Genomic DNA, 18,367 nt, shown 5'->3' with positions numbered 1-18,367 from the left:
CCTATAAAAACTTAATGGCATAAATAATGAGCAGTGCTTTTGTTTCTATTGTAACACAAGAATGAGACGGTCAACCGCACAGGGGAATGGTCAGGGGAGGTTCCAGGAAGGAGTCAATATCTGAGGATTTGGAGGCTTTTTTGCATGTTTGTTAGTTGCTTTGTTTTTGCACATCAAGACTTAGTTCTGAGAACATCTGCAAAGTCAGAAGAAATTTACAGGCATCTTTCCCCATCTACCCTGGGGAAACAGAGCACCTAGCTGGCTTAACTATACCTTTTGATGTAACAGTTGAAGGCTTCCTGGACCAGAGACTTTTCCCCATGAGCAGGTTTGGATGGGGGAAATAGATCATGGGGCACCTGCGCCTGAAGGGATGGAACAAAAAAGAAGTGAAGGACAAGTGCAAGCACGAACACCCAGAACAAGCCCAGCCTCTTCCTTGTGTTGCTAGAAACAGTCCTGCCTCTCCCACGCTCTTCGGCACTTTGCTTGGCACGTCTGTGTCCCACATGCACTGCAGTGACTTGCATTGCCTGTGCTTGCTAGTCCTTTAAAACATGCATGTCTCGTCTCCCTCCACTAAATAGTAAGTTCCTAGAGTTTAGTGGCGGTCATACTGTAATCACACAGAGCCCACAGCCTGCATTTGAAGCCTGACTGTACTACTCACCATGGGATCTCTGTGACCATCAGTCATTCCTGGCTTCCTTCGCACTCTTGTTTCTGCCCAAACACCTAATAATCTCCCTCTCAGTTTACAGACAGAGCCAGAAGCAGACTTCAGCCTGCACTGCACTTGATCTCAGCCAAAAGGCCGAGAAGCAATCTTCTTCAGGCCACACTGACCCTGCAGAGTCTCCATGCCAGATCTATCCTGCCCATACATGGCACCTTGGATTTGACATTTTCAGACTGTACTAAGCCCATCACAACCAGAACTCAAAGGTCTGTTTCCCTCTATTCCATGTGAGGGCTCTGGGGCTGTCCCAGACGTCAAGCCAGACCAGATAAGAAAAGATCCACAGATTTAAGTCACGCCAAGTAAAGGAGGTCACTAAAAACAATCACATTCTAATTAAAATGTCCCCTCCTCTGAGGAGTACTCTCTGACCACCCCACCTAAAATGGGCACCCCCCCACACTTCCAACCCCATCACTCACTGTGTTTATTTTCCTCATAGCAGGTAATGCTGTCTCAGATGATCATGTTGGTTTTCTTGTTTATTGTGTCTCCATATTAATATGTACCACAAGAGCAGTAATCCTGCTAGCAATGTGTGACATGAATGAATAAAAGAGCAAAGATATAATAAATGTGGCACTGAAAGCACTCACTTCCATCTAGCACAGCCCGGTGCTAGATGCTCAGATAAAGTGCTATCAACCTAGCCATCCAAGTCACATTCTAATAAGAAGAAAGAATAATAAAAATAGTAAATGAAATAATTGCAATACAATGTGAAAAAGGTTAATAGCAGATGTATAAATAGATACTGAGACAGTACAGAGGAAGAGGCCTAGAAATTTGCTGAAGGAAATGATTTCTAAACTTAGTTTTGAATACTTGGAAATTTGCCCTGTAGATGTTGAGGGAAATTCCTTTCAAGAAGGCCACTTAAATCTTTATTCTGGCCTAAGCGTTTAATCTCATTTGCTTTCACCATGGAAACTCAGGGTTTTAAATACCCTTTACAATCATCTAGTACATTAGTTCTCAAAAAGGACTGTGGGGGTTTTAAAATATACCTCACATTCTTTGACTCTCTTCCCTTCTGAGGACCCTAATTCCTCTCCCTTTGAGTGTGGGTTGTATTTACTGATTTATTTCTACTGAATAACATGTGGTAAAATGATGCAGTGTGACTTCTGAGGCTAGGTCATAAAAAGACATTTGTGGTTTGCTTTTTATTCCACCCCACCCCACCCCCATCACTCACTTTGGGGAAACCAGCTGCCATGTTGTGAGGACACTCAACAAACTGAGACCTCCGGCCAGCGGTCACATGAGCGACCACCCCGGAAGCAGTCCTGTAAGCCCAGGTAAAGTTTGAGATGGCGGCAGTCCTTGTCAACGTCGCACCTGCAAGATCGTGAGAGACCCTGAGGCAGAAGCACCAGCTAAGCTGCTGAATTCCAGACCAACAGAAACTGTGAAATAGGAAATGTTTGTTGGTTAAGTCCCTAAGTTTGGGGGTGGTTTGTTACACAGCAATAACTAACAAACACAAGGAGCTCAAACAGTTTCTGTTTATGTGCATTAAAACTGACATTTACCATATTAGAAATTAAAACTGAGAAAATTTTAAATACTTATGTTTTAATTTGTTAAAAATAATTAACTGTAATATATATATTACATGTTTTACAAAAATAATACTTTGGTTAAGTTTTCCAGGACAAAAAGTATTTAATGAGAAGAATGGTTGTTTTACATTTTTACAAATCTTGTTACTGTTGGGTTTAATAGAAGATAGCTAGATTCGTATATCCACTTTTGCATTTAATCTGTTGTGAAATCACAGATCCTGTAGCCTCTAGAAAGCTCCACTGTATATTTTATGAAAGGGTGAGAGTGAAAAAGTCCACCAGTCTAGTCAAGGGTCTTTCTAACACTCATGGCAAGTGGACACACAGGTCAGGCCATCTTGAACATGCTCAATAAAATGGAAACTCTGCTTCCCCAAAAAGGCCCACTACTCCTGCCAAACATCTCTGATGATTAGAAATTTCCTCCCTCTGTCATGCAAGCTTTGCTTTCCCATAACTCTTGTGCAATTTCCTTAAGGCCATTCATAAAATGCTTAATAACTCCTCTAAGGGAACAGCCCTCAAATACTTTTTATAAGTTTTTATTCATAACTTTATAGTTTACAGAGCACTTTTGTCCAAGTTCTCTTAAAGAAATAATTTTAAGCCAGCCAATTCAATTCAGTTCTGAATGAACTTTTTAAAAGCAGTTACCATTTTATTCTTTCCTACCAATATTAAGGATCTGATGACATTTTTCCAAACATGAATATTCCTACAGCAACTATTTGCAGATGTCAGGTTTGCACGACTTGTAAGCTTAACATACCTGGCGAGATAATATAAAATGAACATTGAAAACAGTCAGTGCCATTTCGCACAGAGCTTCTTCTTTTTCAGTTCCTCTTACAGCATCTTACCGCCACATCTCTGATAAATAACTTGAGCTCAACTGTTCATCAAAATTGTCTGTCAGATCTCTATTTCGAGGTGGTCTGGGAAGGACTTTCTGCAGCTTTCTTAGAGTAGCAAGAAAATTTAAGTGGTTGGTTCTAAAATGCAGAAACAGGGCCTGGGAAACACCTCAAAAAAAAAAAACTTATTCAGAATAGAAAATTATGAAACTTCTCATCTCCTTATGTTAACTCTGAATTCTGAAGGGAAAGGACAGTATTTAGCCAGACAATTTTAAAAATGAGTTTGAGCTTCTTTTATATCCACATGAAAATTCTTCACAAAAAAATATAGCTTTGAACTGAAAATATCTGGAAGCCATTAGCTGGCATTTCCAATCTCCTTATCAGAGGGACCCATGCAGAATAGATACTACCTGTTTTATTAGAGGATTTAGAGAACATAATGTTACCTCTGGAGGGAAAAAAAACTAAAATTGTATCACCCAAAAAACATATAGCACAATTCAGAGGATTCATTCAGCCTTGTTCATTCATTCTCACTGTGTTAGAGAAAAAGCAAGAGATTAATATTTTACTATTAATAGTAACAGCTAACTTTTTTTGAGCACTTGCTAAATCAAAGATCATGCTAAGAACTTTCCCACTTTAGCTCATTTAATCCTGATAAACCTGCTAAATGCTATTGTTGTCCTCATTTTATAGATAGGAAAACTGAAGTTTAAAAAGATTATTGAAAAAGATTTTATATCCCAAGGTCACAGAATTAGAAAGTGGCAGAGTGGGAATCCAAACACTGGCTTGTGAAATTCCAAAGCTCAAACTCTGCATCACTATATGATAAAAACTAGATAGTATGGAAAATCTTGATTACATTTAGGTTGGGATGATAGTTATTTACATTTGGATCTTGGAAGAGATGAACTGGGAACGGCTCAGCAGCACGCAGGTCCTCATAAATGTAAGGACTTTGACGCCACATGCCTGTCCTGTAAGAGACTGGAAACAACAACCTTCCAGGTATGGAGGGAATTGTTCACTTTAACAAGTGATCAGAGAGACCTGAACACTAACAAAAGTAGGAAAGAAATGGTGAATTGGTTTGACTACAAAAAAGTAATACTAAATTAGAGTTATGTGTGTTCTTCAGTTTACATTTATTGTGCAAAATGGTATCAGAATGCACTGATTCTATGTATTTATTGTGCACAGCTTTATTTTAGCACACCAGGTTCTCCCCTGAAGCTCTCAGACCACACTTGCATTACAAAGGCAGAGGCAGCAGGACGTGGGGCTCAGGCTTCATCCCGCAGGACGAGAGTATGAAAATTGCTGCACCATTATTGGCTGAGTGGCCTTGGGCATGCTGTGTAAAGTCTCTATAACCTCAATTTCCTTACCTGTAAAGTGAGGTTTTAAAAGTGGAAGGACATGTCTGAAATATGTATGTCATAGGGTTTAATACATGAAACTACATGGTGCTTCATTAACAATTGTATTACGATGATAATTAATAACAGCACAGCTACTTGATTACAGTACTTTTATTTTTGTAATTTGAGGAAAGCATTGCTTTCACCTCCCTCCATTTTGAAGCTGTTTCCAACTTATAGTCTCACTCGTGTTATGAGAATTCAACACCTTATAGTAAATACACTAAGTTGCTAAGGGAAGAAAGGAGAATAAAAAGGCAGGAGTGACAAAAAAAAAACAAGAGCCAAAAGAGCCACCAGAACTGACAGAGCCAACAGAACGGACAGAGCCCTGGGGAACTTGCGACTTAATAAATTCCCCTTTAAAAAAAAAGAAAGCAAAAGGAGGAAGCTATCATTTTTTAATGCATAAAATAGCATGCATGTTGCAGACATAGATACAGTATTGGGAACAGAGAAAGAAAATATCTTTGTGAGACTTCCTGGAGGAGGGCATAAAATTTACAGCAACAAACCTTCCAGAGTAGGTTGGAGAAGAGGCCTTGCTCCAATTATTAGGCAACAACCTATTTTGTGACACACAAATACCCAGCAGCCAGATACAAACCTACTGATTTCACGATCAGAACAGGTAGTAAATGTGAATTAGGAACCCAGGTTAACTGAAAGGTGGATTATGAGGGGTTTTAAAAGGTTGAGCAGGGAGAATTGAGAGACGTTGCTCTAGGGTTTGGTCCTGGCCTTAAATGCATGGCGTGAAACACATGAAACCTCGAGAAAATACCGGAGACTTTTCAGAGAAGTGCATAGGAACAAATGAAAGGTTCAGTAATCTTTAGAAAATTCTAATCCCAATACTTGCTGTATTAAAGAGGAGTCAGAATAAGCCGCTTCTGCAGAAGTCAACAGAAGTTAGAGAGACACAGAGAAAGAGAGCCGTGTGGCTGGGGATTGCCAGAATGCTCCAGGCTCTGGGAGAAAGACAGCCCTGCCCAGACCTTGACGTTGGATTTCCAGCCACCAAAACAATGAGACGATAAAATCTTGCGGGTAAAGCCAACCCTTTGTGGGTCTTCATCAGAGCAGCCCTGGCAACCCAAGTCAGTGCTCAATAAATCTTAAGTATTTCTTGCTTTGTTTGAAACAATTTTTTAAATAAGCATGTATCTACTTAAGCAGATTTTGACATACAGCTAGGCTGCAAGGACGGTGGGGCTTCCTCCCCCCCGCCCCCAGCCCCCATCCAGCGATGCATTTAGCTGTATCATGTGGTCCGTGTTTCACCCTTGCTCCTTCTGTTGCTGTGCCAGGTGAGCGTCCTCTCTCCAAGTGGCCCTTCCTCGTAGATTCCTGCTCCCTCAGGCCTTGGGCCTCCTGGAAAATCAAACAGTGCCAGTCTAAGTGCTGGGCCAGAGGGCCACTTCACTGGTCCCTTGCTCTTCCCTCTTATCCCACTGACCTCCCGATTCCATAGGCTGGAGCCCCGCCCCACCCCCGTTATGCTCTATCACAAAATCCTGCTCCTTGCCTTTAGTATACGTAGCCCACATTCTAATTATATATTAGTTTTCTAAAGTAAAAGGAACAAGACCACATCTACAATGATTCATCCCTGTATCTTCAGTCTTAGCACTGTTTACACATAGGTGGCACACAATGAAACAAGTGATAAAGGGTGGATGGAGAAATGGCTACCCCCATCCACCGGAACACACCCCGCTTACTGGCCCCACTGAGGGTCTCAGGCAGCCCACTCATAGCAGACCCAACCTGCACAATCGGAGAGCTTATTTATTGCCCCTGTGGCTTGACTTGAGGAGAAATTCACTCACGGATAGAGTATGCTAGAAGGGCTATTCCCACAGCAATTTAAGCAACCCGGTAGGGCTGTTTCCTGTGCTGCTACTCAGCTCCTTTCCCTCCCACACCGACAGGAACAGGTTTGAAAACATCACTTCACAAGGCACCCTCTTTATTCAATCAGAAACACCTTCGAACATTTTAAACCCCTCAACTCCTTGCTGCCTCAGTGACGCCTGGACTTTCTTCTCAGACTCCTCCCCGAAGACGGCGGCAGGTTCTCTTTGAAGCTGAAAATTGACTTGGAATGCCTACTCCCAGGATAAAATAAAATGGCATTGTGTTCAAATTGATTTTAAACGGTTTCTTTGATTTTTGCATTAGGCAACACATGTTTTTCTGTAACCACAATAATCTTCTAAGGTTAAATACTTTTGTGCTCCTTGGGTGAGAAGTTTGAAAGTGAGAATGCTTCAAACTCCAATTCTGTCAAAATGCTGGTATCATACCCAGCCCCTGCTCTTGATCTTTAGCTCATTTATTTTCATCCTTGAGAGGCATATTGATTCACCTTGCATAGTAGAAGACTTAAATTTGTTCTTTCTTTACCCCTTATGATGTCACTTCTCACCAGTTACATTTTATTTTCCAATATTGTAAGTTCATTTTTAAGTTTCCCTATTTGAGCCTCAGATTTTTACATATTTCCTCAGCATGGGGAGAAAAGAACATTTAAATCTGTGCTTGCTCACAAACTAAACTTCTGATCCTGAGGATTGTTTTTCTTCTCTTTAATCTTTCCTAATAAGTAAACCTCTAAGAAGCGACTTCACGCATCCTGCAACACACCACACCCTTTAAAGCGAAGGCTCCATGAAACAGTGACAAAAACCTTGTGCTTCTTTGCATAATGTTACCCTTGTGTTAGAAAATAGGCATCTACAAATGCCTCTTACTCTATCAGTTCCTAAAGTCACAAAGCATGACCTGAAGGTCTTGAGTTGCTATTCAAAAGCAGAAAATGGAATTGTCACAATATTTTCTATGTTTATTTACTGTTGTTTTAAATTGTCGGAACCTTTGCTTCTCTGATTACAAAGACACCCACCACCGACACCGGGTGTGGACAGGAGCAAACAGATGCACAGAGGCTGTGCAGACTCCAGGACTCGGTTCCAGATGATTCCAGCTCTAATGTTTCTACACCTGCAGAGCTCCTGTTAATAAAGATTCTACTGTTTGAAGCCAACTCTTCATTATCCTCTTTCTCCACTATTGATGCTTTCTTTATTTTTTTTTCAGCCTTGGAGAATTCTGACTAGCAATACTTGGAAGTCATTTGCTAACTCCAAAAGAAAAACGAAAAAAAGCTGGCAGAACAAGAATGTTAGCTAGGATTAAGAGCTTCTTCCAGTTAATGCAGGTAACACAATTTTTTATTTTTTCAACCCAACTTTTGGCTATGAAATACAAAGTAGAAAAATGATGCAAGGAAAGGCAAACAGATATAATAAAATTATATTGCGTTGTCTGCCAGGACCCCACACTTCCCTGGGTCCTCCCCTCCCCAAACACTGGCTACTCCTTCTCAAGTATCCCTTACTAGTTCCTCCTCATCTCTTTGACTTTTTTTAAATGTGCTTTTTAAAAATACAGCTTTATTGAAATATAATTAAATACCATAAAATTCACTTGTTTTACTTGCACAACCCAAAGTAAATGACTTTTAGTAAATTTACAGTGCTGCACTCCTTCACAATGCAGTTTAGAACATTTCCATCACCCCAAAAAGGTCCCTCAAGCCCTTTTCTTTGGTTGCTTAATGGGGAACTTGGTCTTTGGACCACTTCTCTTTATATGTCCTCCATATATGAGCTCATCTAATCTCCATGTTTAAAATACCAGATGTATACTGATGATCCCAAATTTTTATCTCCACACTCAATTTCTCCCCTAAATTCCAGACTCATCTCCTCTTAGATGCCTAACAGGCATCTCAAACTTAGCGCATCCAAAACCAAGTTCTGATCTTCACCTAAAGCTGCTTCTCCCTGTCTTCCCTAACCATTTAATAATAACTCTTTATTTTAGTTGCTCACGCCAAAACCCTTGGAGTCATTCTTGACTCCTCTCTTTGCCTCATACCCCAACACCTAATCCAATACAAAATCCTTCTGGCCCTTCCTGCAAAATATATCTGGAATCCTGCTGCCTCTCACCCCTATCCTGCTACTACCTGGGTCCAGCCACCACAGCTCTCACCTGGATGATGGCAGTAGTCCCATTACTCGTCCCCTTCTCCGACACCCAGTCCCTACGCTCTCTTCTCAACTCAGGAGCCAGAGTGGTTCTTTTTAAAAACCTAAGTCAGAAGGTGTCACAACTCTATTCAAAACCTTGCAGTGACTTCCTACCTCACTCAGAACAAAAGCCAACATCCTTACCGTGACGGAAGAAAACCCTCATGATCTGGCCCCACTAAGCACTCTGATCTCAATTCTGAGTATGGCCCCCCATGTTCACTCAGTGTCCACCTCAGTGGTCTCTTGCTCTTCCTCACACCTGCCTCAGAAGTCCTGGCACCGACTGTTCTTTCTACCTGGAAGGCTCTTCCCCAGAAAACTCATTGGCTAATTTTTTTTTACCTCCTATACCTCTTTGCTCAGTCTTACTTTTCAGTAAGGCCTACCCTCCCCACCCTATTTAATACCATAATCCTGCTAGCACCTGCAATCCCCCTTACCTTGTTCTACCCTTTCTTTTTGTATGGTATTTTCCACACCTCAACTTTACAAGCTGATCCTAAATTTCACAAGAAAGAGTCAAGGGCTAAGAATAGCTAAGACACTTTTGAAGTAGAATAAGGAAACATATTAGCCCTACCAAATATGGAAACTTATTATCAAGTTATAATCAGTAAAAGGGAATAGCAATGGTGCAGAGGTGGAAAAATACACCAATTGAATAGAACAAAGAGCCAGAAAACCTTTATCTACCTAGGAATTTGGTATATGGCATTTTGGCATTACAAATCATTGAGAAAGGAATGACTGTTTAATAACACATGCAAGGACATTGGCTTTCTATTTGGAAAAAAGGTGAAATTAGATCCCTATTTCAGACCAAACATGGAAGTTGATTTCAGAGGGATTAAGGAACTAAACATAAAAAGACAAACTTTCAAACCCAAAAATAAAATATAGGAAAATATCCTTATGATATCTAGGTAGGAAAAGATTCTGTAAACAAGGCAAAAAAAAAAAAAAAAAAAGCACCAACCATAAATGAAAATATTAACAAATTTGACCATATAAAATAAAACATAAAAAGAGATCAGTATAACAGAAGACACAATAAATAAAGTTGAAAATTCACCACAATCTAAACGCTGGTATTTGCAATACGTATAATTGTAAACGAACTGATTTCCAGTATTTATATATAGTTTCAAACGTCTATTAATCCCAAAGAAAAGACAAATAACCCAATGGAAACAATGTTTAAACATATGAATAAGCAATTAATTCACAGGAGAAGAAATTTCATACTTAATTTTTTAAGAATTTAAAAATTCTTAAGTTGTGTGTTAAATATAGAGAAAAATAACCTGGGAATCTGTTATATTATTTTCAGAATTACTCAGAATATTTGACTTGTTGCCTGATGTGTTTAAAGAAGCATGCCATCATTCTTTCAAAACTCACCATGTTCATATGAATATTGTAGAACTAGACATGACTAAAAGATTTGGTTCACCATTTGTTTTGAAGCCTGGCTACACAGAAACTTGGAAATATTAAATCTCAATTTATGTAACTGACCGCATGAGCCACAGTGACTCAGACTAAACAAATATTTTTGACACACCCCATTGTGAGGTAGCATATAAACTAGAGTTAATGGAAAAATATCAAACCCTCAATTAATTAGAACTCAAAAACAAATTTTCTTTCATGGAAAAAAAATCAAGTTTTAGGAGAAAATAAAACAAACTGAAATCAAAGATATTCTTTAATTTTCAGATTAAGTCCTGGGATCAGTGTTGAGTCAAGGTAAAATATTCCCATTTAGGTTCAATATTAAAGTAGAGTGTATGTACAGTTTTGAGAAATACGTTCAACAAACACCGAGATAAAATGGGTTTCTAAGTGATCATTTTACCAACTTAATTAATTGTGCGTCCCATCCCCCAGCAGTATTGTTTTAATTGAAATAAATTATTTCAATTTTGTTGAAATATAATACCAAGATTTAAATTTTAAAAAAGAAAACGTACTAGAAGAGGGAGTGGGGTAGGGATTATAAAGAAGCTGTATGAAATCAGACCTATCTGTAAATTCCAAGTCCCCTGTAGAAAAGTTCCACAAATCTCTATAAAAGTCAAGAGATTTCTAAGAAGCCACGTCCACGGTTTTGATAGATCATTTCACACAAACCCCACAGTCAAATGAGGGACCGAATCTGCACCTAAAACATAAACAAGCAATAACCAAAATCTCTGGCACGCGGAGCCAGGAATACAAGGTTTTCATTATGTAGAAAATAATGGAAAGTTCTGTAACTTAATTTGTCAGGTAACAAATACCACATAATGAACTGGCTTAAACAATGGGAATGTGTTGGCTCATGATTTTGAGGCTAGGAGAGGTCCAAAATCAAGGCATCATCAGCAAGGCTATGCTTTCTCCCCAAGGTCTGCTGTGATCCTTGAAGTTCCTTGGTATCCCAGTCTCCCTTCATATACAGAGGTCCTCTCCTTTCTCTTCCCGATCCGCTGACTTCTGGCTTCAGCCCCACCCCCACCCCCACCCCCACCCCACCCCTCCCCACCCCCAACCCCCGCTTTCTGTCACTCTCACTTCCAGTTTCTCTCTCATAATACAGCCCCGAGTAATCCAGATTAAGAGCCATCCTCATTCAACTGGGTCACACCTTAATTTAAAAAAAAAAATCTTCAGGTGATCCCATTTACAATGGGTTCACACCTGCAGGAATGTAGATTAAGATTAACAATATGCCTAAATTGGGGTGCATAATGCAGTCTACCAGAGTGTGGAACCAACATCGTTCCTGGTTGTAAGAAATGAGAAAAGGCATTTGTTCCCAGAAAACAAGGTTAGAAGGTGGGATTTGGAAGAGGCTGGTGTGAGCCAAGCAGATTCAAGCAGTCTGCTCTGAATCAAGTCAGGTTACCTACAAGCCAGGCCCATGGAATAAAACAATGCTATCCATAGCTGAAAAAGAATCAATTTTATTTATAAACAGAGGTACAAGGCTAACCCTTTAAAATTTAATTAGTTAGTAAATATATTAAAAGCCATTTTTTTCTCTCTATTTCTTCTATTCCCCTTAACTGATTATGATACAGTCTGTTGCAAGCTCTTTAGATTTAGATTCTAATAAAGAATGACTGCTGGCCTTCAAAAATGGCACAGCAGGAGATCAACGTCGCAGAGTGAAGCCAAATAGCAAAATCACCTATGCCAATAGCTGAGAAAAAAAAAATTAGAACATATATAATAATAACAATGTAAATAGTTTAATATGTGCCAAGCATTATTCAATGGCTTTATATAAACTACATATGTGTATATATGCTCAGTTAATAATACAATAATTTTATGAGACGCAATAATACTATTATTAATTCCATTTTACACATGTGGACACTATAAAAAGCAAGGGAAAAAATCTCCATAGTTATCAAATAAGGACAGAATCTAAGCTTATGCTATAAACTCTGAAAAGAAAAAGAAACAAAAGACAAGAGTGTGCACTAATCCTGTTTCACTTACCAGAAGCAATACTGGATTAACAATTTGAGTCAAACAAGTCCAAAAAACTCTCATTAATACACCTCCTTTCCTCCAGCCTCCCAAATTGGACTTGTTTGAAACAAATACTCCAGGCCTTCCTTACCACTTTTCAGGATTCTACAAAGAATTGGGAAAACAACCTAAAGCCAAATAGAATCTATGAAAGAATAAAATACATCCTCAACTAGTTTCGTTGATCTCTGATAAAGTTTTAACAAAATCTCGGAGGAGTAAATGTAGTTCAGGTCTTCCAAGAGACTGCATGCAGCTCCAAACACAATATATAGTCTACAAACCATGCTCCAAATGGAAGAGAAACAAATCTCAGATAGGTGGAAATGTCCATAAGAATCCACCTGCATCAAAGCAAACTGAAGCTTGGTGCACATTGAAAATGAGCAAGATAAAAATTAATGGTATAGCGATGGCACACACCAAAAAAAAAAAAAAAGATTAAGAGGAAGAAGAGGGAATAAGGAGGGGGAAGGAAACCTGAGCTGTGTTTGCTCCTCCAAAATTTTATTTATCAGAGATCAGTGAAACTAGTTGGGGATACATTTTATTCTTTAATAGACTCTACTTGGCTGTAGTTCATTTTCCCAATTCTTTGTAGAGTTGAGGAAGAATGACAGAGAGAGAGAGAAGAAAGAAAAAGAGAAAGAAGGAACACGAAGGAAATGAATATGACATGTGACATGCAGAAAATCAAATGAGGAATCCTGCCTAGAAGAACCCACAACCCAAAGAATAAAAAAAAATTTCCTGCAAGTATTTTTTTGCAGAGTATGAAAAGAACATAAACGCAATAAAATGCAAACTGAAAAAAAAAACAGGAATGGGGATAAAATAAGATGAAAAGAGAATTTGTAGAGTTAAGAAAACTAATTGAGCACCAAAACTACTTCACTGAATTAGGGGTCTACAAACCTGTGGAACCAATCTAGGCCACCGCTTACTTTTGTAAATAAAGTTTTGCTGGAACACAGTCACATCCATTTATTTGTGGATCGTCTGTGGCTGCTTTAGCATCAGCATGCAAAGCTGGATAGCTGTGAATAAGACTGTATGGACTTTTGGTAAAGAAAAAATATTTAGCAAGTGGTCCTTTACAGGAGAAGCTTGCTGACCCCTGCACAAGAGAATTAATACATGAAAAACAAGTTGGTCCTCCTGGGCTCTCCTACCCAATATCCTTTCTAATTATACCCTGAATTTGAATGCTCACCAGTTGCAAATGCAGTGTGAGTTGCACTTTGGGACCTTTGGAAATTCAAACCAGGCCCCTGCTAATCCCATATTATCATTTGCTCTTAAAAATGTAGACTTCTCACAGTAGTCCAAGCAAATACCTTTCAATAATATACAATTATAACAGCTAGCATTTACTTAGTGCTAAAAAATCCATTATTGGTTTTATTGCTGAATATTGTCTTCTGTTTCAATAACATGAAATATGCTATTCCTATACAATATTTACAGCCCTTAGGATATCAGATGAATGTTTATTGTGGTTCTCCTTAATAAAATTCAATAACGAGCTTTGCTTCTTCAGAATCTAATTTGTTGATCAACATTTTAGGTTATAAAAGTACTGTGTCCTTTCATAAGAATATGGAAAAAATGTTGAAAGTGGTATACAAATAAGTAAAGTTTGGGCAGGATCACCTTAATAGAAAATATTTCGCTTTCCCTGTTGTATAGTAATTCTCTTTTTAGATCAATCTAAAAATGTAATGGTAAGAAAAAAACTCAGGCTCAAACTTTACAAATACTTTATTCAGCCTCTGTAAAGATGGTTATTGGCAGTAGCTTTTTTTTTTTTTTGCATGGGCAGGCACCGAAAATCAAATCCAGGTCTTCCACATGGCAGGCGAGAATTCTGCCACTAAGCCACCATCACACCGCCCTGGCCCTAGCTTTTAAGTAAACATTTTAGAGATCTGCTTTATTTATATGCTTTATTACCTTTCAGCAAAAATACTAGGCTGCAACCCTGATTATTGAAGATTTATAAGGTTGCAAAACACAGTACAAAATTATATGTTATCATTTTGACCTTGGTAAAAATAAATAAAAAGTACATTTCATTCTCACTGGCCAGACTGGAATTTACAATTTTTAGTCAAAATATCCCACTAGTCTTGCCTGCTTACCAACTTCTCAAACTCCTCATCTAAGCTTCCACAGCTTCACTGGATGTTTCTTTTTTTCTTTTGCATGGGCAGGCACTGGGAATTATACCCAGGTCTTTGGCATAGCAGGCGATCCATTGGATGTTTCTTATTATTGAACATAACCTAAACTTACTTATTTGAAAGTAATTATAAAATCTTATATGGAAAATAATTTTTTTTCAGATGTAAATTTTTAATCTGCGTATCTCATTGCAATATTGGCATTAATTTTTACATTCACCATTATTGTTTTTTCTCCATTTTGTTTTTTTGCTAAATATTGTCTTCTGTTTCAATAACATGAAATATGCTATTCCTATACAAATTTACAACCCTTAGGCTATCATATTAACATTCATTGTGGTTCTCCTTAATAAAGTTTAATAATGAGTTTTGCTTCTTCAGAATCTAATTTGTTAATCAACATTTTAGGTTTAGAAATTACTTTTAGAATATATTAATTCCTGATTTTGGTTCAGGAACTCCAGTGTAATTAATTCACTAAAGAATAGGGAATCTATGCCATGCTGTGATGAAAAAGAAGTGAAAATGCATCCTAAATGTGATTTCTTTGATATGAATTTTCACTAGAATAGGCAACTTGTACCCAGTTTATAAGAGTTGCAAAAAAGATACAATTAGATGAGTACAACCAAATCCAGTAGGACATCCTTGGCCCAATTTGTCACACCTCACTGATGAAAGCCTGGAAATACCAGTGTTTCCAGTCATGGCTTCTTCTAAGGAAAAGTCTGAGTACAATGTTTCAGATTAATCTGATTTTACCACACTTTTATACAACTGATCAAAAATAAATAAATCAAGAGTCGGAGATACTGAAAAAACGCTGAGTTGGGGAAAAATAAACAGTGAGTAGAGCTGAGAGTCACGACCCAGAATCTAGTCTGAAACATATGAAACTGATCAATTGACAGTTTCTACATCTAAAAAATTAGAGAGTTTGGTTAGAAGATCTTCAGGGTTCTCTCGGGCTATAATACCCTAAGCCTCTATGAGTCTACAATGATAGGAAAGCAAAATAAGAAAGCAAGAGAAATTAGAAGAGAGACGATCAGCTTCAAACTCAGACAATAGGAGAAAGCCCTTGTTTTAAAGATTAAATTTGTATTTAGGACATTTAAGAGAAACTGCCATGCAAATTCATTCAGAAACAAATGCAAGCCAGTCCTCTGGCCATTTTTCTAAGTTGCTGGCTTATTATAAAGGTAAGTTATGATCAGCTAAAATGTGCCCATATAATCAAATCCTTGTAGAAGTAAGGGTAGGAAACATCAATCTGTAACATCATGAGTTAAGCTACATCACAAATTTGTGTACTCTGAGTGAAGCTGAGTGTGAGTATGGCTGAGAGAAGAGGGCTGGGGGCGTGTATGACACCCGAAGGAAAGAGAGGATAAAGACTGGGACAGTATAACTTAGCGATGTCTAGAATAAACAATGATGGTGCTTAAATTGTACAAATATAAAATGTTTTTGAATAGGGAGAACAAATGAATGCCAACGTTGCAAGGTGTTGAAAATGGGATGGTACAGAGGGAAAAAAATACAATCAATGTAAACTATTGCCTATAATTAACAGTAACATTGCAATATGCTTCACTGAATGTAACAAAGGCAATATGCCAAAGCTAAATGTCAGTAAGTGGGGGATCTGGAAGAGGGGTATGGGATTCTTTGTGATGGCAATGGAATTGTCCCCACATAGATTGTGCTGGTGAAAGCATGGCTGTGTGATCATACTGGGAACCACTGATTTTTTTTACTTAGATTGGATTGTATGATGTGTGAATAAAACTGTTTAGAAATGAACAGAGAGAGGGTGGGCCTCAACGGCTCAGCAGGCAGAGTTCTCACCTGCCATGCCTGAGACTCAGGTTCAATTCCCGGTGCCTGCCCATGCCAAAAAAAAAAAAAAAAGAAAGAAAAAAAATAATGAACAGAGAGATACAAGTGCTGGAGAAAATATGGAGAGAGGAATGAGACCTAGTCACTGTTGGTACAGAAGTAGAGTGGTGTAGCCCCTCAAGAGGGCAGTGTGGTGACTCCACAGGAGGCTGGGGGTGGGGTTGTCATATGATCCTGCAACCCCATAGGTATATACTCAGAGGAACTGAAAGTGAGGACATGAATGAACAGTTGCACACTGGCATTTATGGCGGCAGTGTTCCCGATTTGTAATGGACAGTGGTGACCTAAGGGTACAGCGACTGAGGAATGGAAGGGGAAACTATGGTGCTCATATACAATGGACTATTGAGCAGCTGCAAGAAGGAATGAAGGTGTGAGGCATGCAATGAGGTGAATGAAACTTGAGGACAGTATGTTAAGTGAAACTAGTCAAAACTGAAAAGATAGATATTGTAACACCTTGCCAATATGGACTAAACTATAGTGTACACGGAGAATTGAATTTGAAAGAATAGGTTATCAGGTGAAGGTCTATAGTGTAAAGGTTTCTAGATTGTAAACTCTTACAGCAGGCATATCTATTCCAGAGTTGTAACTGTGATAACTAAATTCTGAGAGATTGAACTTTTTGTGTATAACCTGGTGGTTGTATGTATAACCTAGAGCTTCAGGTATTTGTGTGACAACTGAGACTCAAACATAGAGTTCTGCAACTACAAAAGTCAGAATTACCCCATACAGCAACTGTTACAAGCATTGGAAAAGTGATCAGACTTCAAATAGAGATATGAATGAATCTGATCTGGATAGAACTAAAGGAAAACAGAATAAAAGGTAAAGAATGATATTGACTATATTTTAAAACTTCATCTTCTGTGGGAGACCAAAGGAAGAGATGTTTATTTTGTACAAAATTTATATTTTTGGTAGCACACTATAGAATTTAACTTGTATGGTCAATTTATTCAAACACCATAATTACATGGAACCTTGTAAAGGGAGTGAGATCTTGTTGGTTTGTACAGGATGGTGTGATGCCCCCAATATATCTCAGAGAAAAATGTGGAAATATTAAACTTTCCCAACTGGGGAAGCCCTGATATTCTCGCAAGCATTGGGGACTGCCAATTTGATGGGCCAGGCCTTCGATCTTGGGGCTTGCCCCTATGAAATGTATTCCTGCAGAGGAGAAGCTAAGCCTACTTATGATTATGCCTTAGAGTCACCCACAGAGAACCTCTTTTGTTGCTCAGGTGTGGCCTCTTTCTCAAAGCCGACTCTGCAAATAATCTCACTTCTTCCCCCCTATGTCAGACATGACTCCCAGGGTGTAAATCTTCCTGGTGACATAGGAGCAAAAAAACCTTCTTGACCAAAAATGGGAGGAGAAATAACAGTTTCAGTGGCTGAGAGATTTCATACTGAGTTGAAAGGTCTTTCTGGAGGATATTCTTCTGCAGTATATAGATATTCCTTTTCACTTTTTGGTGTATAAAAGGAGCTAGAGGGACAGGTCTGAAGCTGTTGAGCTATAATTCAATAGCTTTGGCTCTTGAAGATGATTGAATAACTACAGAGCTTTTAAGGTATGAATGTGTGCATCTGAAAACCTTGTGGCTGACACTCCCTTTATTCCGTGTAAGAATAGACGAGTAAGAAAAAAGGCAAAAAATAAATAAACAATAGGGAGAATGGGATATTTTGGGTGTTCTTTTTACTTTTATTTTTATTTTCTCTAAATAAAAATGTGCAGAGTTCCTATTTGGAACAATGGCAATGTTTGGTAATGGATGGTGGTGATGGTAGCATGACATTGTGAGCATAATTAACAGCACTGAAATATGTATCTGTTCTAGTTTGCTAGCTGCCAGGATGCAATATACCAGAAACAGAATGACTTTTAAAAAGGGAATTTAATAAGTTGCTAGTTTACAGTTCTAAGGCCAAGAAAATGTCCCCATTAAACAAGTCTATCTATAGAAATGTCCAATCTAAGGCATCCAGGGAAAGATACCTTGGTTCAAGAAGGCCGATGATGTTCAGGGTTTCTC

At 38.5% G+C, this 18,367-nt stretch overlaps 1 long non-coding RNA gene across 2 annotated transcripts in view; it reads left to right on the top strand.

The window, feature by feature from the left end:
• The window catches only part of LOC143680761 (uncharacterized), a 32,178-nt gene extending 18,550 nt beyond the window's left edge, over nucleotides 1-13,628 (top strand). The window contains exons 3-5 of one of the 2 annotated variants that reach the window (XR_013174169.1): nucleotides 1,955-2,043; nucleotides 7,700-7,820; nucleotides 12,827-13,628. This is a non-coding gene — a long non-coding RNA (uncharacterized LOC143680761). The remainder of the gene's footprint in view (nucleotides 1-1,954; nucleotides 2,044-7,699; nucleotides 7,821-12,826) is intronic. The other variant, XR_013174168.1, reaches the window with a different exon arrangement.
• The last annotated feature ends 4,739 nt before the right edge of the window (nucleotides 13,629-18,367 follow it).

Source organism: Tamandua tetradactyla, chromosome 4 (assembly GCF_023851605.1).
Source record: "Tamandua tetradactyla isolate mTamTet1 chromosome 4, mTamTet1.pri, whole genome shotgun sequence".
Taxonomy (NCBI): domain Eukaryota; kingdom Metazoa; phylum Chordata; class Mammalia; order Pilosa; family Myrmecophagidae; genus Tamandua; species Tamandua tetradactyla.
Note: the sequence above shows the minus strand (reverse complement) of the source record. Positions and strands in the feature narration are given on the sequence as shown.